Source organism: Bos indicus, chromosome 6, assembly GCF_029378745.1.
Source record: "Bos indicus isolate NIAB-ARS_2022 breed Sahiwal x Tharparkar chromosome 6, NIAB-ARS_B.indTharparkar_mat_pri_1.0, whole genome shotgun sequence".
NCBI lineage: Eukaryota > Metazoa > Chordata > Mammalia > Artiodactyla > Bovidae > Bos > Bos indicus.
The window spans coordinates 47468018-47488454 of record NC_091765.1 but is presented as its reverse complement, the minus strand read 5'-3'; the positions used below and the strand labels follow the sequence as shown (position 1 = coordinate 47488454).

At 40.7% G+C, this 20437-nt stretch overlaps 1 pseudogene; it reads left to right on the top strand.

The window, feature by feature from the left end:
• Positions 1 to 14549: 14549 nt before the first annotated feature.
• On the top strand, positions 14550 to 14928 carry LOC109560009 (large ribosomal subunit protein eL22 pseudogene; annotated as a pseudogene).
• Positions 14929 to 20437: the final 5509 nt, after the last annotated feature.

Sequence of the window (20437 nt, the reverse complement as noted above, 5' to 3'; positions counted from 1 at the left end):
TGGAGAAAAGGGGCCAGGAGTTATGGAATATGGATGGCCTCTAGAAATGGGGAATGGGCCTCAGCTGATAGCCAACAAAGAAGGAGAGATCTCAGCCCTATAAAAACAAGGACCTAAATGATGTCCAAAAGCACAAATAAGCAAGGAAACAGATCCTCTTCTAAAAGCTTCAGAAAGAAACATAGTCTTACTGACATCTTGCCTTTAGTTTGGTGAGATCTGGTGAGACCTATATCAAACTTCTAACCTAAAGAACTACGACATAATAAATTTAAGTTGTTGAACCCACCAAGTTTGTGGTAATCTATTGTGGCAGCAGTAGAAAACTAATACAGATTTGAAGACCAAAAAAAAAGAGTCTAAAGAATTCCCAGAGAGGGAAAAGAAGAAGAATCTTCCAGAGATTTTGTAAAGGAAGAATTGGAAAGGTAAAGAGAAATCAGAGGAAATAATAGAACCAAAAGAGGAAAGAACTCTGAGAAGGAATGATCCAAACTGCTAACTGCAAGATGTCAAATAATATTGGACTGGTAGCCTTTGCCAAAGACAGTCTTCAAATCTGTGAAAAGACTCTTTGAAGGATTAAACTAAAAGCTAGAAACAAAGCCTGTGCCTGGTGGACTGGCATCCCATAAATGAGTTGGTAATTTGCAAGAGATGATTTGACTCTAATTTGAATCAAGAGAGGAAAAGTCCACAGAACCAGTAAAGGCATGAAATGTGGTTTCTGTCTTCCTTTTGGCTTTATGTTTCATGAACATACACCCTAATAGGTTAAACCAGTTAGTTTTAAAGCACTTAAAGTATTATTTGAAAGCTAAAAAGGATAGTGATTTTCTCTATTCCTTGGGGTTCCAATGGCATGAAGTGCAGCTGCCAAAGAGCTAAAAAAACTCTAGTTGATCACCCTATTCTCCCACACGCTTTCAAACTTCTGAATGACTTTAATTTAAATACAGCTCTTTACACCTATACCAACCAGGCCTATCTTACTCAACTTCATATCTCCAGCACCTAATCAATGGTGGGAACGTAGTATATCTGGAAGATTTCTTTCCTGACAGCATTGGTGAATAAAAAAGCCTCATAATAAGTTGGTGAAGTCATAATAATATCCAAAACACGAATTATCACATGACTTTCAAAGACTCCCATTACCATGCATAATATTCATTATATCTGAACCTAGTTCTATTAAAACCCATACAAAACAAAGTTAACAGTAGCATAGAGATAATATTCAAAGTATTACATGTTCCCACATACCTCACGGAGCTTTGTTCCAGAGAATAATTGCTCCCAGGAAGTACCTTATCCTAACAAGGCTGGTTTGGCACACAATTGTGATGTATGTCCTTGACTAAATTCAAATTCACAGAACACAATACATATTTTATTTTCTGAAATAACAGAGCATTGTCTTGCCCCAAGCATTCCTGGGAATACTTGGGTGTTATTTGAAAATCACTTTGAGATTCTCTGGGCAGCTTTTTTTAATATTTCCCCAAGTAGGTCTTCAGTTCTCTTTGCCCACATTATCCTTAGCTGCCTTCTCTCTTTAAAGCTTACCTCAGCTAGAGCCTCCAGGGCTCTCTCACAGCCCACCTCCACAAGAGCCTAAACTCGTCAACTTACTTATATGGAATTTAGAGACTGCTGGGGGATTTAGAGACTATTCAGTCCCACCAAGAAGAAGAGAAAATGGAATCACAGGAACTGAGGTGAGATGTTCAGGAGATAAGGCTTATTAATGGCAAAGCCAGGCTGCAATCCTTGTTTATTGACTCAAAGGTGAATGTTCTTCCCACAACATACAGAAAGATGCCCATTCTTTCTTGTAGGATTCAATCAACTTAGACAAAGTTTATATTCCTTGCCCCCTTTGCAGAATGATTCTTCTGGTTCTTTCTCAAAGTATTAGGCTGATTAATACTGTCCAATGCAACCCACTCCAGTATTCTTGCCTGGAAAATCCCACGGATGGAGGAGCCTGGTAGGCTGCGGTCCATGGGGTCGCTAAGAGCCGGACATGACAGAGTGACTTCACTTTGACTTTTCACTTTCATGCATTGGAGAAGGAAATGGCAACCCACTCCAGTGTTCTTGCCTGGAGAATCCCAGGGATGGGGGAGCCTGGTGGGCTGCCATCTATGGGGTCTCACAGAGTCGGACACGACTGAAGAGACTTAGCAGCAGCAGCAGCAGGAAGGCTCCAATAGTAAAGAATCCATATGCAATCTGGGAGACCTGGATTCTATCCCTGAGTTGGGAAGATCCTCTAGAAGAGGGCAAAGCCACCCACTCCAGTATTCTTGCCTGGAGAATCCCCATGGACAGAGGAGGCTGACAGGCTATAGTCCATGGGGTCACAGAGTCGGACACAACTGAGTGACTAAGCACACAATGTGTAGATTGTTAAACCAATCATAAAACCCCATGGAAATCAATCCATGATATCCTCAGTTGTGGACTTGTAACATCTTTTGGAATTCATGTTATTTCCCTCTCCAACTCACTTCTTTCTACTCAATTAAATTACATCATTTAGTCTATTTATCCATTCTTTTATTCATTCATTATTTATTTCTATTTATTCATGCATTCAATATTTTATACTTACAAACATTTATGTATCATTTAATATTATGACAATCTATTCCTAAGCACTAAAAATACAGAGATGAAAACAGAAATGCATGTGTGTGTGTGTGTGAGTGTGTGTGTGTGTTTGCTTGCTTGATGCGAAAGGTCACCAAGAGATTTGGTTTTATCCTCTTTATGTGTTATGCTTTTACTAGTGATATGGACAAGTTTATAGGCCCATGCAAATGGGAAAGGGGAAGGAGATTTCAAAATAGGAAAATCTGAACAAGAATTTTACCCCCCAAAATAGCTTTTATTTCTTCAGTGCAAGTGATTTACAAATAGCTTAATTTGTGACTGTCAGGTATATTCTGTTATTTCTTTGTAGTGATAAGAGTTTCCTTGGAGACTGGCAAAATCCAGGCTGGGAAACAGATTTTTAGACAGATAAAAAGCCATCTTCTATTTCAAGCATAGCATTTGGTCTCCTCCTTGTACTATATATGTGCTCAGTCACGTCTGACTCTTTGTGACCCCATGGACTGTAGCCTGCCAGACTTCCCTGTCCATGGGATTATCCAGGCAAGAATACTGCAGTAGATTGTCATTTCATCTTCTAGGGGCTCTTCCTGACCCAGGAATCAAACCCATGTCTCCTGCATCTCCTGAATTGACAGGTGGATTCTTTACTACTGAGAAATCTGGGAAGCACTTCTTCTACTAGATAACTACTTAAACATAAGAAAGATTTGATAGATAGATGATAAATAGATACATACATTCTTTCAGGGATTTCTGGTCCAAGATTTAGATGGATGCCTTTCCCTTTGCCACGCTCCAGTTAATCAACTGATTCTTTTTATATTTAGAACATGAAAGATTCCTACAGTTTCCATGATTCCCCAGATTCCAAGATTCCTCAAATGTCCCTTCAGGTGTACGTGCTCTGAGGAGCCTGAGCAGCTGACAGCCCCCATCTGCCACATGCCAGAGCAGTTATGTCTAGACCAGGTTCCCCTGGGGGCTGCTCTCTCTTACTAACTGAGCACAGCAGGGGATGAGAGCTGGACAGTTTCTGCCCAACACAGCTTCTCTGCTGGGCAACCTCTGCTCTGAGACTCTTGTCACCCTGGCCAAGACTCTCAGAGCTGCATGGAAATCTGAAACTCCTTCTTCCTAACTATTTACCCTTCCTTCTCTTCTTTCATAAAAGTCATTCAGGCACTGTGGGTGAGAGTCCCTTATGCCTGTTCCCAGTCTCAGAGGCAGAACTCAAGGAGATAAATATTAGTCAAGGGATGTTTTATACTTCTTTTATGGCTTCTAAGAGCTCTCTTGATAAGTTTTCTTTTTAATTTCAAAATTCTATGCTACAAAAAAATCCTCATCCATATTCTACCCATTTTAGGAAAGAAGAGAAAACGGTCTACAGGCAAGCCTTGTGGGTATGCCATGATTACTGCTTCCTAAGAAAGGAGGTGTTTGGATGATGGACCATGATTGTATTGAGTCACGGGTTTTCTTGAACTGAGGGGCAGGGAGGGGTCTTGAAGCCAGGATTTTTCTGTTGTGTAACAGAAATGTTGCAAAGGAGCAAAGCTAACTAATTCATCTAAATAAAGAATGAGATGTGAGTTCAAAAGCCTGTTGGTGTTTCTGTTTCTTCCCTCTGTCATAATTATATAAACCATCTTTTGTAATGAAATTGCCAAGGTCTTTCAGGAGTCAGGAAACACTTGTGATGTTCTAGGGGACAGACTATGGCCTGAATCATGCTCTCCCAAAATTCGCATGTTAACAACTTAACCCACCATATGACTATATTGGGAATTGAATCTTTAAAGAAGTGATTAAGATTCAATGAAATCTTAAGAGTGGGACTTTAATCTGATAGGACTGGTGCCCTTTTATATTAATTAATTAATTTTTTCGATCTTGCAGCATGTGAGATAGTAGTTCCCCAACCAAGGATTGAACCTGAACCCCCTTCACTGAAAGCACAGAGTCTTCACCTCCGGACCAGCAGGGAAGTCCCAGTGCCCTTATAAGAAGAGGTAAAAACACCAGACCTCTTGAGCTCTCTTTATCATGTGAGGACACAGTAGGAAGGTACCATCTACAAGCCAAAAGCAGATGCTTCAGACGGAAACCTACCTTGCTGATACTTTAATCTTAGACTTTCCAACTTCCACAATTATGTGAAATAAATTTCTGCCGTTAAGCTATCCAGTCCAATTTTAAGATAACTAATACAGGCATTAGGACAATTATCGTATGTATTTTTCCAAATATTGTCATAGGGTAGGTGGCCAAGAGTCTCCTAATACAGTGACATACAAAGATACCTTTTAAGGAAAAAACCATTAATTTTCTCCTTTGGTTAATTTCCTATTAGATAACTTTTACTGCTTTTATATATTAGTTAAAATATATAACTCAGTACCATTTATTCTTTGATTAATTCAGAAACATCTGCAAAGTTCTGCTAGGACCCAAATAGTATCTCAAAAGAAAAATATTATAAAAAGAGTTAAACTTTCACAATCAAGGCTACGGTTGGTACAAAAGTGTATGTGTGTTGGCGTGGGGCAGTAACATGTAATAGACAAGAGACAGAGATATATAGATAGAAAAAAAAAGGATGCCTTTAAAAATTCCACTAATTGCTGTTTGTTTTCCTTTTAATAGAAAAATGTTGGAAAATAACAAAGAATAAAAAGTTAACGGGAAGCCCCCTTTCTAACAGACATTTTTCTCTTACAATCAGTTAAAACAGTGATTTTATCTCTAGTAAAGCAAGGTCATGTTTTGTTTGTTCTCTGCAGTAAGTTTAGATGGAGTTCCTTAGAAAACTGAGAATGGGAAGGCTGAATGACAGTTGCAAAGTCAACTGTTGGAAAGTCAGGCAAGATACACTAAATGAAGAGTGGTGATCAGATTCCCCTCACAGACTCGAATAAGCACAGACCCTAGGACTGCTTTTTTTAGACCATGCTCCTCAGGATCCCTGGATTTCCTAGAGATATATCACGGGACTCCTGGAGTGGGATGGGGACCCTAATCAATTGATACCTAATGTTCCCTTCCTCAGCCCCTCTCTATTTCATAAAAATGTTTTAAAACCAAGCATGGTAGGTGCCTCCCCAAAAATGTTCAACTCCTGGTCTCCACATTGTGTGAATATATTGCCTCACATAGCAAAAAGGACTTTGCTGATTGAGTACTGATTCTGAGACAAAAAGATCATCTTGGGTAACACAATCACAAAGATCCTTATAAGAAAAAAGGGAAGTAGGAAAGAGTCAGAGAAGGAGATGTGACAGCAGAAGCAGAGAGCCAAGTGATGGAAGGGAGCATGAGCCAAGGAATGTGGGCAAAAGCCAGGAACCAGATCTCCACGAGGGCTTCCCTGGTGGCTCAGTAGTGAAGCATCTGCCTGCAATGCAGGAGACCTGTTTTCAATCCCTGGGTCAGGAGGATCTCCTGGAAAAGGGAATGGCTACTCATTCCAGTATTCTTGCCTGGAGAATTCCATGGACAGAGGAGGCTGGCAGGCTATAGTCCATGGGGTTTGAAAGAGTTGGACACAACTGAGTGACTAACATTTTCACTTTCTTTCAAATCTCCTCTAGAGCCTCCAGGAGGAATGGAGCCCTGTTGACACCTTGATGTTAGTCCAGTGAAACCCATTCTGCATTTCTGATGTCCACTCTGGACTTCTGACTCTCCCAGTTATAAGGTAATAAGCATGTATTAAGTCACTCAATTTGTAGTAATTCACTACAGCAGCAGTAATAAACTAACACACTGATGAAATACAACAAATATTTCTCTAACTTTAATATATATAAGCTTCATCTAGTATTTTTATAAAATATTAATTTCCAGACTCCATTCCCCAGAATTCTGATGTAAGTTGTCTTCTGGTTAGTCTGAGAACATGCATTTTTAAGGAATCCTTCTCCCTCCACACATGATTCTGATTCCAGGTTTTCAACACTGAATGAAACCAGATTCACCATAAACAATCTCATAAGATACAGGAAACCATGATACTAGCTAGAATAGTGTTGCCACAAATATCCCATCCACCCTCTAGTACTTTCAGCAAACATCCCAAAGAAAGATGCATCAGACACTGAACTCTGCCTGTGTTTCACAGCAAGCTTCCAGTGTAAGCTTCCATCTTACAACCGTTCGTTGTGACAGTACATTGCAATGGAAGAGTTATTATTTACTTCACCAAAGAAATAATAAGTATAAGGAAAAATAATTTAAAAGATCTTGGTCTTACAATCAGTAGAGATTGATCACACACTCTTCTGAGTCCCTGTCTAGATGTATAGCACTGGACTTCTCATCTTTGAACCTCGGTTTCCCCACATGTAAGGTGAGAGTTTTTAACAATCTCATAAGTACTTCCAGCAAGAATGTCCTCTAACTTATGGTCCACTTGAGTCTACTTGAAAGCAAGCAAAAGACACCAGCAAATTCCACTTTTTTTTCCTTTTGTCTCTAATCAACTTTGCTTCCTAAGGACATTCAAGAATGTATGGAATGTATGGAAAAGGGTTTCTTTTCCACTTTCAGGTGTCTACATTCTTAGGAAAATTATATCCCTTCAAGGGGAAACATATGTACACCCAGAATATGCCTAGTTTCAATGACTATTTCTTTACAGGCACACTTTCCCTCCAAAGAAGGTCATGACATATGGAGGGCGTGCCTGTTCACCTGGCAGACCTACCATCTTCAATTACTCTGAGACTCATGCAGCATCCTATTAATCATCTGGTTCCTTTGTTTCACTACTTCTTTCTCCCACTAGACTCATCCTTATCAGTCCTTTGGTTTGGCGTAATTCCTAGAACAAGGTAAGTAACTACCTTTCTCCACTCTGAACTGCTTAAAACAGACCTGGAACATTAAGCTTACATTGGAGAGGGAGATGGCAACCCACTCCGGTGTTCTTGCCTGGAGAACCCCAGGGACGGGGGAGCCTGCTGGGCTGCCGTCTATGGGGTCGCACGGAGTCGGACACGACTGAAGCGACTTAGCAGCAGCAGCAGCAGCAGCATGGGGTGGGTGAAGGGTTGTTATCACATCTCACAAAAGAATTATAATGTACAATTAAGAACACCTACTTAGAATAAGAAAAGGCCCTAGTTCAAATCCAGGCTCTGCCAATGACTAATACTAGATATGCATCTTTGGGAAAGCTACTCAACTTCTCCTTACTTTGGTTTCCTTAACTACAGATATAGAGAGATACAGATTTATATCTAAATCTATAGAATGAAGATGACAATACCTAATTCACATCATTGTGGACATTAAAGGTAATGTTTGTGAGGTACCTGGCACCCATTAAAAGCTTAATACGGTAGATTTTATTTTCCCTATTATTCTGGTCAGTGAACTTTGGCATGTCCAGAGCTTAGGGATCTAGGATGGCTAGACTCAAAGTCATAGCATAAAATTATAAATATCAGGAGTATTTGGCATAAGGAGACAGAACACAGGAGACAAAATAATTGTCTTTAAATATATGAAAAAACAAATTACATATGTTTTCTCCATTTACTGAGAACAGAGCAAAATTTGATAGGAGGATTTCTTTTCAGCCTAACAAATAATTTATTGACTTCTAGGACTGTGTGGGAATGGAAAGGACTCCCTTGAGAGGTAATGAGTATCCCATGGCTGAAGGAATTCAAGGGAAGCCCAGCTAGCCCTTTGGTGGGCATGTAATATAAAAGATTCAAGCATGGAATGAACTATTGGATTTTCATGACATTTAAAATACCTTCTAAGACTGAAATTCTATGGTTCTGTGATTATTACCAGCCCCAAAAGAGGAAGCAGGAGAAAAGTTTTAAAAGGTGAAAGAAAAACCAATCAATTTGGCTATCTACAAGAAATTCTTGAGAGAGACAGATGGGCTACAAATGTTGGCAGCATTAGTAAAACTAAGGATTGGGGATTGAAACATTCTGCACCTTCCCATTTACCATGGCTCTTAAATGTGCTTTTCTCAGTTGTAGTCCTGTAATGCCAAATACATTATGTAAAACCTAAGTGTATGGATAGATTGTGAGAGACTCTTTAAAATGTAAACTCAATGGCAAAGCCCATTACATGAAATTATGTTTACTTAACTAGCTAAGGGCTTCAAAGCAGTTAAAACACATAAACCACGTTTTCTCCAGCTGAGAGATCATGAAAATGGATATAAAGAGTGTTAACTAGTATCCAAGGATTTGTAAAATGTCAGGCCCAGTGAACTCTTGAGTTTTAAGGAAGTGTACATCCAAGTGTTTTGAAGTCTTAATAAAGGCTGCATACTGCTCTCCCACTAGATCACTGTCTTTGGCTCTCTCTCTCTTCTTCAAAATGATTCAAGCATGTCTCATAGAAACAAGAAATTAGTAGGCTCATAATTGAAAAGAAATTATGGTAGATACTTTGGACATTATTTATAAAGAAAATTCAATAGAAGCATTTGAAAAAAGCTGATGATACATGTACGTACATGTACCTATACACACGCGTGCACACACACACACATACACACACATATTACAGACTAACAGACTAATATCCTTCTCTAACACTAACAAAGTTAGGTGTTGATCTTAGGGCCTGACATAAATGCTAGGATGGATTTTCACCATGTATCAAATCACTTTTTAAAAAACAACATTCTTGAACTGTGGCATTGGGGAAGACTCTTGAGGCCCTTGGACTGCAAGGAGATCGAAGCAGTCCATCCTCAAGGAAATCAGTCCTGAATATTCATTGGAAGAACTGATGCTGAAGCTGAAACTCCAATATTTTGGCCACCTGATTCGAAGAACTGACTCATTTGAAAAGACCCTGATGTTGGGAAAGATTGAAGGTGGGAGGAGAAGGGGACAACAGAGGAGGAGACGGTTGGATGGCATCACCGACTCAATGGACATGAGTCTGAGTAAACTCCAGGAGTTGGTGATGGACAGGGAGGCCTGGTGTGCTGCAGTCCACGGGGTCACAAAGAGTTGGACACGACTGAGCAACTGAAATGAACTGAACTGAACTGAAAGTTTGCAAAGGGCTTTCACGTCTATCTTTATTCTCACTCCAGTCTCTGTTGAACCAGGCAGGAAGAAAATTTGAGGATCAACTGTATTCTTAATATTATACATGGCATGTGTGACCAGCACACACACATAGAACAACATACACTTCTGAAACATTCAAAGTGGAGTCATCCAAAGATGCTGATGATTTTTTGTTTCATACAGTGATTATTATCAAAGTGCTACTCACATTTAGAATATTCATTGAAAGACAAGAAATAGATTATGAGTCCAGAATATCTTGCAATGTTCAAGGGCTTTTCTGTCACTCAAGAATGTATATATGCTTTTGAAAAGAGAGAATTTTATTCTTTGCAGTTTCTATTTAAGCAAATTAGAATGACTCCAGTGTTAAGCTTTGGTGACAAGTTGTACATTTAGTTTCTAAAAGCCTTTAAAAAGAATGCATAGGTAATCAACAAGAAATGAAAATCTATCCATTATGCCCTGATTCTATCTGCAAATGGTACTATAAATAGGACCTAATAAAAGGACCAGAACAAAGCCCTCTGGTCAGGAGCTGGGCCCCAAATCATCTGAAATTCTATTTAGGAGATTAGATTGAAACCAATTCAATCCTTAAACAGAGGAACTAACATTAGACCTTAACAGAGATAACAAGATACGGTGATAAATGACATCAGAGGTGACCAATAAGCCTAACAGGACTGGAAAAGCCTACAAGTCATTCAATTTGCTGCTTTTCCAAGTAAATCACTAATGTCCACAAGCTGGCTCCACAGGAGCTGTGGGTGTGACTTATGACCAAACCTGAGAGGCTGAACGGTGTAATTAATGGAACATAGAAAGGATCTAACACTGCCCACGCCTCTAAAGCAATCACTGCTGAATGCCCATGGAATGAACTGAAATCTCAAGTTTTTCTCCAAGGAGCTTTCCTTTTCAAATGAAATTTAATATGACATAGCTTTAAACCTTTACTATGAATAAAAATCATAATAATAACTAACATTTATTGAGCACATAGCGTGTGTGGGTATCAAAATTCAGAACACCATGAAAAGGAAAGAATTCTAGATTTAGGCAGGTGTCTTGGGTTATAAAAAGTAAAAATGGCAAGGCATGAACACTGAAGACAAGAGCAGTATCTTTTTTAGGATTAAAGAAAAAACTATTGAAAGCAACCCTGGATCTGGGAGAGCTCTGAGAAGTAGCTGTTCATCAACAGCCGCTGAATGCAGGGAAGAGCAGGGGACATGCAGGAAAGCAGGCTGCCAGCTAATAGGTATGATGCTCCAGAATGCTCTGTGTTTATGTGAAGGAATTTACAACCCAGCAATCACTACCACAAAGCTTATACTTATCTCTTTACAATGCGTGCCTGCTCCTGGAGTTTTCCTGTTCCCTAACTCAGCTGTCGAGAGAAAGAGGGGATAAAGTCCCAGTAATAAGAACTGGAAGACAAACCACTATATTTAGATATAGATTTAACCCTCTGTCTATATAAGTAGTGTCCGTGAGGCACAAAGCTGCTTAATCTTCCTCTCTTGGTATGCTTCCAAATCCCATCTCATTTTGCATCCTGTGTGCTCTGCACAAATGCCAGTCCCCTTCAATTCAACCCTGATGTCAAATGACAAAGGGAAACATTCCCACTTGAACTCCTTCCCTTTCAGCCTTTTTGCTTCAAGTCTCCTTCAAACAAAGAATGCCTCTAATTCCCAGCTTGAGACTACTTTCTTACATGATGGGTAGCCTGGTGTGGCCAGGCACTTAAGGAAAAAAAAGGCAATGCCTTAGATTTCCCCCATGATGTAAATTAGAGAGTTGCAACCCCATCAGGGTCCTCCAATGAAGCTGCCCGCTGAGTGAGAAAGTATTGGATTTCCATCTGTGTGCCTCATACCATTGGTGGCTATTGTTTAAATAAACATTACTTTGTATTGCATTTTTTAAAAATTCAATACATGTTGATGCCTGGTTAAAAGGAGAGAAAATTGCAGTATTAAAAGACTAGTATTTTCAGAGTCTTGTGATGTAAATTGCTAATTTAAAACCCAAAATATTGTTAAAGTGTCTTTATTTAATAGCAGGTGATTGCAAGCTGTAATTTGCAAGCTGTAGATGCAGATGGTAATGTTTTTCCTCCCTTTTCAGCACTGCAGTACAGTATTTATTGCAGATCTATGCAGACACAGAACAGCCAACTGTGAAAGAAAACATTCTGCAAGAAGATTAACCACAAAGTTCATAAGACCAACATGGCTTTTGAGACCTGAGCCACTCTGTCAAGGCAGGATCCTCTCCTTCCAAGCTTAGAGAATGTTTGCTCACCAAAAGAAGCTGAAGGTGACGTCATTGGTCTGCCAGGTGCCCACTAAGGTTAAAATACATGAGTGAGAAAGTGATATTTAATTTGGGCTTCATTTATTTATTCTCTGGCAGGAGAGAATCCAGGGAAGAGATGGAATGTAGAGATAGGGTTAGAAGATAAAATATAGGACTCTCAGTTAAATTTGAAGTTCAGACAGACAAACAATAATTTATTAGGATAATTGTATCCCAAAGTGCTTGGGACATCCTTGCACTAATAAATTATGGATTCTTTATCTGAACTTCAAATTTAACTGGGAGACATGTATTTTACTTGGGAGACATATACAGGAGGGCATGGCAACCTACTCCAGTATCCTTGCCTGGAGAATCCCATGGACAGAGGAGCCTGGTAGGCCACGGTCCATAGGGTACCAAAGAGTGGGACACAACTGAAGTGACTTAGAACGCATACATAGACATATTTTTATTTGCTTAATCTTGCAACTCTATGTAGCGAGAAAGGGTATGTAAATAAATCTCAATGTCATTTTCAGACAACAGACATGGCACTTGATGTTTATGAACACTGGGCTAGGGACTTGCCTTCTGCTGTCCATGTAATCATGGCGAAGATTTATCAGTTAGCCTTATTTTGAAGATTCATAATTGTGGTTCAGAGACCTTTGGTAACCTTCCACATAGAGTTCACAGTAAGTCTGGACTTGGTGAGCAAGGTCTCTGTGACTTCAGAGCCTGAGTTCTTTCCATAAAATGATGCTGAGGGTTCACCTTTGTTCATTCTATCCCACAATACTCAGGGCATCTGACAGAAAATCAGTGCCGTTCACCAGCTCCTGGTGGCCTCCCAACTCCCTCAACCCTGTAACAAAACAAACCAACAAACAAACCCATCTATATCCCCCTGTGGGTGTGTGCTAAGTTGCTTCATTCGTATCCGACTCTTTGTGACCCCAAGGACTGTAGCTTGCCAGTCTCCTCTGTCCATGGGAATCTCCACTCCAACTGGAGTGGGTTGCCACACCCTCCTCCCAAGGATCTTCTCAATCCAGACATTGAACCCAAGTATCTTACATCTCCTGAATTGGCAGGCAGGTTCTTTACCACTAGTTACGCCTGGGAAGCCCACCCCAGTGACAACTAAAGCACTATTTGCTTTCATTTTTATTTTCAACAAGGATAACAGCTGTTTCCCCATGCATGTCATCCAAGTGAACTCCTGATAATTATTATATTCTCTTTGATTTGATTGTAACTGATTACCAAAAGACCTGGGAAGTCTGGCCTTCTTTGAGCACTTGACCTTACACATTTGTATGGAATTCCAAAAGTGGTGATGTAGGACTAGAGCAAGAACAAGAAGGGGGCTGTTGACTGCTGACTCAGTAGCCACACCTCCCTTCTTTCCTGTTGATTCAGTGTCCACTACCTTACCGATGACTTCATAGCAGGTCATGATTGAGTGGTAGGGCTCCTCAACAGGCGTATTGTTGGCATTTGGGTGACCTAATTCTTCATCCCAAGGGACTCCTCTGAATATCACACTTCTCCTTCCTGTATCCTGGATCCTTAGTACTGCAGTTGGGCATTTAGTCACTTTGTAAACCTAGAACAGCCCTACTCATTTCTAATACTTCTGTTGGGGCAGGGACACCTCCATCAGGCAATCTGGTTATCTCTTTACCTTAGCAGTCATGGTTTGGTGGCCAGAGTCATCCAGGTCGGGCCAATGTAGACCTGAAGGGAAGTCCACTTGGAGCTTCTAAGAAAGGTTTCCTCACTAAAGGAAAGAGAGTCAGGGACAGAAGAGTGTCTCTTTCATCACTGGGTGTGCTTGTGTCTGTGTGAAATGTGGAGCTACCACAGCAATTTTTCACCCATGAGGGCAAAAACTGAAACTGGGAAAATGGCAAAGTGCAAAAATGGAAAAATCCTGGGCCCATCATGACATCACTGAGCTGCAAATTAGCAAACCTTGGGGCTGCGTGACTTGAAGCGTGCTGTCCTTTTTAAAGGCTCTTGAATGTGGGGGAGGGGGAGCACTCAAGCCACTTGCAGCTCAGAGGACCCAACTGTTCCATGATCCAAGGGCCCTGGACGTTTGAAGGGAGGGCAAGGAAAGAACTATGATGGGTGTGGGGTGCCAGAGACAACTTTGGCACATGATGGTACAATTATAGGGGGAGAGGGGAAGGGGTGAAATCAGAGTAGTGGAATTGGAAGCCTAACTCTATCCCTAAATAACTTTGCAATCTTGAGTAAGGTCAATCATTATCTCAGCCTTACATTTCCAATCTGAAAACTATAAGGATGAAATTTACAAAAGGTTTTAGCTCACACCGATGGGCCACCCTACACCTACAGGACTGCTGTTTTTCACTGGTCCCTCCTCCTGACAACTGTGTGGTTCAGCCATACAGACCACTAACCCCACAGTCTTAGAGCCAGGCTCTTCACTCATCTCACCTGTACAGTTTCTGAGCCACTTGAATTCAGCAACCCAACCTAAACCCACTCCCTTCACCCAGCTCCCTATCTGCCTACACTGCAGCCATGGCTCCTATGAAAAAGCTTGTGGCATAGGGATCAATGAAAAGAAGCAGATCCTGACATTTCCTCTTGACAGTCCCCATCCTGTCAAAGATGGAATCATGGATGCTGTCAGTTTTGAGCAGTTTCTTCAGGAAAGAATCAAAGCGAGTGGAAAAGCTGGAAATCTTACTGGAGATGCTGTAACAATGGAAAGAAGCAAAAGTGAGATTACCATAACTTCTGAGGTGCCTTTTTTCAAAAGGTATTTGAAATATCTCACCAAAAATATTTGGAAAAACATAATCTATATGATTGGTTACAAGTAGTTGCAAAGTTACAAATTGCATTACTCCAGTTTAATCAAGATAAAGAAGAGGAGGAAGATGAATATTTTGTATGATGTCTTGAATAAAATTTGGGCTTCCCAGGTGGCTCAGTGGTAAAGAGTCCACCTGCCAAGGCAGGAGACGAGGGTTAAAAACCCATCCCCTACCATCCTAGGAGATGTAGATATTGTATTTTATGGCTCTAATATGAATGTCATTTGGGTCAAGAATCAGCCTCAGGATCTCTGCTATTTCTACGCATCTTTATGTCTGCACCAAATGAATTTCATGCTAATTAAAATACCAAAACCCAGTTCTGAGACACCCACAGTTAAAAAATTACCAATTTTTACTTTCAAGGAGCACCTAGTATACAGAATACATAAATGTTAACATTGCATCCCATCCTGTTCAACTTCTTATTAACATTTATTTGCAGAAAAATAAAAATTACTTCTCTTCATCTACTTAGGAGTATTATATAAACCACTTAGATACAGGATTCTCTAGTGCCATCTAGGGGATTTCAGACCAAAAAAAAAAAAAAACGAGAATCGTCGGCTCAACTGAAAGAGAAAAACAAGAACTGAAAAATCAGCTATGACTCACAATGTAATTTCTTATACATCCCCAATAATGTTTCAGTAATCTTTTATTTTACAGTTTGGATGGCTGAGCAAGATCACACATGGTGCAGCATCTGGGGAACACATTAACAAGCAAAATGTATGACATTGCACCCGTGCTCTGTAGCCTGATATTTCAAAAACATAACCTTGAGAGAAAATGTTTCCCTATTAAAATCAATGCTTCTTTCTAAAACCAAATCAAGCAGGGTTTGCTAATATTTTAAAATGTGTTTTCTACATTCCTGGTTCCTACATATTAATCATGTGCAGTTAAGAATCCCAGCAAGCTCCCTATAAAGTTAAAGAGAAAACCCAAAAAGTGATGCACTTTGCAAAGACCTCATCTTCATCCTCAGGCCTGAGCACAGTGCCAAGCAGATTGAGGTCACAGCTAAGATTTCATTTTATTGAACCGAGGTCAGTGAAATGAAAGTGAATGTCACTCCGTTGTGTCCGACTCTTTGCAACCCCATTGACTACACAGTCCATGGAATTCTCCAGGCCAGAATACTGGAGTGGGTAGCTGTTCCCTTCTTCACGGGACCTGCCCAATCGAGGGATGGAACCCAGGTCTCCCACATTGCAGGCAGATTCTTTACCAGCTGAGCCACCAAGGAAGGCCAAGAATATTGGAGTGGGTAAGCTATCTCTTCTCCAGGGAATCTTCTTGACCCAGGAATCGAACTGGGGTCTGCTGCATTGCGGACAGATTCCTTACCAGCTGAGCTACTAGGGAAGCCCAAACTGGGCTCAGTAGCTTCTAAATGGTGTTGATTGACAATATGCAGTCCATCACTTCAAACATGCCATGGGTGACCCAATTACAGTTGTCTCCATGGACCTAAATAGCACATTTCTTGGGGAGGTTTACTTATGTGATGACACTGTGAGGCACTTCTCCCTTAGGGGACTGCATTTAATCCTTCCTTCCAAACCTCTGATTCTTATAAATACCTATTCCTATTTTATACATAAGAAAACTGAGGCAAAGAGAATGGAATAGCCTCTTCAAGGTAACACAGTAAAAAATGTATAAGCAAGGTTTCAAATCCATATCAGACTTCAGCCTCAAGCAGTGTGCTTCTTCCAATAAGTGGAATTTCAAATATAGTATTTAAATATGTCTACCAAATATCTTACAAACTATTTCAGCCAAAGGGAAAGTGCTCATCAGGCTGAACCCTGTGAAATTCCTGACATTCAATCATTTTGTGCTACTGAAAGAGCACTTACATGCGATTCAGCACATGGGAAGGCAGACTCAAAGAAGTCTGGGGAGAAAAGAGACCTGTGTCTAAGGGTGTGCAGTACCCTGGGCTCTGCTATGTGAGCACCACCCCCAGACTCCAACCCCACGCATCTTTTACATGCAGCAGAATTCCCACACAATCAAAGAGATGGTCTTCATGGAGAAGCCTAGGAAGGGAAGAGATTTGTGTCCAGGTCAAGAATGGGGCACATGAAAAGTCTGACCACCTGGACAAGGGGGCAACATCTGACCTGGGTTCCTGGTACCCACATGTGAAATGACCCCCACTCCAGGCCTTAGGTCACACCTCCGGGGAGCCCACCAGGGCCCCAGTGCTGGTTTCCCAAGCTGAGGACTGCTAGCCTTCCCTCCCTGCTCCTTGGCAACAAATCTAAAGTTCTAACAATTCCATCTGGTAAGGGTAGCCCTGGTAAACAGGTCGCAGGTGCCTGTCACTCTGCTGGTTTTCTGCCCTGAGGTCACATCCTCTCTGTCTTCTCCCTCCTCCAGACACTGTGCTGTGCTTCTACACACTTCCTGCCTGCAGCTGGCAAGCTCCTCGAGCCTTCGATCTTAACTTCCATATTCCTTTCCCTAGGAAGGGTTCACCTCACCTCCAAAGCTAAATCCATGTCCCTTTTATGTGATCCTTTAAGGCTGGTAGGAGGAAAAGGTAGCTTTTGTTATGTTTGATTTGCCATAAGCTTTTCAATTCTTCGCTGCTGCAGACTTTCTTCATTAAACTGAATTACCTCCAATGATGCAGCTTCCTCATGTATACTCATGTGCCTGTCAAGATGAAGGTTCCTAAACTTCACCTCCAAATGTATTGATTTTATTTATCCCACAAGTATTCTGTGATAGTAGGCACTGGCAAGGCAGCTCTCACATAATTTCTTCAGATTAACTTTGCTAATATCTGGCTTAAACAAATGTTCTTTCTCAGTTGCTTCATTTGGCTGGAATAAGTCTCCGTGAATGTGTTGAGTTTGATGGGGTGATCAGGAATAGATGATGGGTGGGTAGATATTTTATCTAGCAATGGGTCAGAGCACCTTATTATTTTACAAAACTGAAAAGCATTGACTGTTTAACGGTGACTCTCAAGCAACCCTGATGGAGCCGCAATGGGCCTTACAAAGGCCATATACTTGAAAGTAGAAATGATCAAGGCTTATTGGTTCTCATTCCAATAAAGCTAATGACTTCTGCTTAATATGCAGTCAAAGGCTAATTGGTTTTAAGCAAAGATTTCATAACTTACTTATACTTTGTTTCAAAATACTTTCTCTCCTTCCTTACCTTTCAAATATAGCAGGGGAAAATATAATTTATATATGAGTATATATAACCTCCTTCTTTTGTTCAATCCATCTCCATCTACCCATGAAGGAAATATTTTGCAGAGTTGTCAAAGGAAACGAGGATAGGGACAGAAACTGGGGCCCACAGAAATGGCTGTGCAGAAGCACTTCATGGAAAACTAAAAGACAGGAAAGAAAACAAAAACTGAGCATGGACAGATGTTGTGGCAAACAGGTAGGAGAACGAGAGGAGTGTGAGCAAAGAATTTAATACTTTCATGGATGATGAAGCGGAGCATCTTTGACTTTATTGAAAATTATCAAATAAAATAATATTTCTCTATTATTTCAGAATGCTGAACTATAACCAATCAACTATGACCCTGCAGTGAGACTAGGCTATGTGGAGCCCTAAGATTTATTCCTGATAACCTGAGGCAAAGAACTGACTCATTTGAGAAGACCCTGATGCTGGGAAAGATTGAAGGCTGGAGAAGGGGACGACAGAGGATGAGATGGTTGGATGGCATCACGGACTCAATGGACATGAGTTTGAGTGAACTCCGGGAGTTGATGATGGACAGGGAAGCCTCGTGTGCTGCAGTCCATGGGGTCGCAAAGAGTCAGACACGATTGTGTGACTGAACTGAACTGAAGATTTACTCAGATTACACTAATGTGATGTACAATAAGAAAGACAAGTAGAATTGTGACTTTGTATAGAATTATCCTGCCCAATTAGCCTGCCCTATTTCCTCTAGGGCTACAGGATTTATTGCATTATTTGGTTTTCTGATTTTTATTGTCAACTCTACACAGCATCTTGACAACCAGTGTCTCTGCTGTTCCCCTTGCCTCAAATATCCCTCACCTGAAAAATCTCCTTACAGTATCAATTCTGAGTTCCTCTGAAAGAGAAGAGGATTATAAACAGAGAATGAAATAACACTTGAGATTAGACCTTTAGTGGAAATCTACCCAACCATTTACCAGGGCCTCAGCAAGTCTGCTGGAGAAGGCAATGGCAAGCCACTCCAGTACTCTTGCCTGGAGGAGGAGCCTGGTGGGCTACAGTCCATGGGGTCGCCTCGAGTCAGTCACGACTGAGCGACTTCACTTTCACTTTTCACTTTCACGCAATGGAGAAGGAAATGGCAACCCACTCCAATGTTCTTGCCTGGAGAATCCCAGGGACAGCAGAGCCTGGTGGGCTGCCGTCTATGGGGTTGCACAGAGTTGGACACAACTGAAGCAACTTAGCAGCAGCAGCAGCAGCAGCAAGTCTGCAAACCATCAGGATGCTCACTAAAACCCAAATCCCAGAGTTCCATCCTCAAAAATGATGACATCCAGACATTCAATATTTGAAGGCCCAGTGGTTTTCTTTACAGCCTTATTAACAAAGAGAACACTAAGAAAGTTCTCTTTGCTGACTTCTTTCTTGGCATTTCTTTTTTTTTTTTTTTTTTGCTTGATTGTTTTCTGTTGACATGATCTGTCAACAAAAAGGCACTGAAGATGGTAAGCCTCATTTTAATTGTTCACAACATCTTCTATCACCTTATACCACTGGCTTATCACAATCTTGGTCACTAATTTTGGACTTCAGTAAGCCCCAGTTTTCCTAGTCTATGAAGTGAGATGTTGCAGCTTTCCTTTCTTCAATATATTTTTTTTAATATCCTATTGGATGGTTTGAGATGCACATTAACTATTCCTGACCATGAAAGGCTTATTACATTTTAGGCATTTAGCTGTTTAGCTAAATTTATGGCATTACATTATAAGTTTTTGATATAATATTCATTAGTGACATCTGAAATGTGTTCACAAGTACACTGGCATTTATTGGAACTAAAAAAACTAAGTTGGTTTAACTTTTACACTGTCTACAACTGCATATTTCTGACTCTGTGGGCTTAAATCGGTAACTTTACCTCTTTGATCTTCATTATTTCATGAATAAAATGACTATTAGAAAATTATGTTAATAACGATGGAAATGACTAAAATAAACACATTAGAATCTTAGTGGTTTGATACAACAGAAGGTTTTTCTTATTCACATAGTGTTCAGTATGGGTGTTTAGCATTTTCTTCCGTGCAGAGATTCAGGGATGCAGGCTCCTTTCATCTTACAGATTTGTCTTCCCCTTCACTACGGCTCAGAGGTTAAAGCGTCTGCCTGCAATGAGGGACACCCAGGTTCGATCCCTGGGTTGGGAAGATGCCCTGGAGAAGGAAATGGTAACCCACTCCAGTATTCTTGCCTGGAGAATCCCATGGAGGGAGGAGCCTGGTGGGCTACAATCCACAGGGTCACAAAGAGTAGGACATAACTGAGCTACTTCACTTCACTCACTATCTGTAGGACTTCCCTGGTGGCTCAGATGGTAGAGTC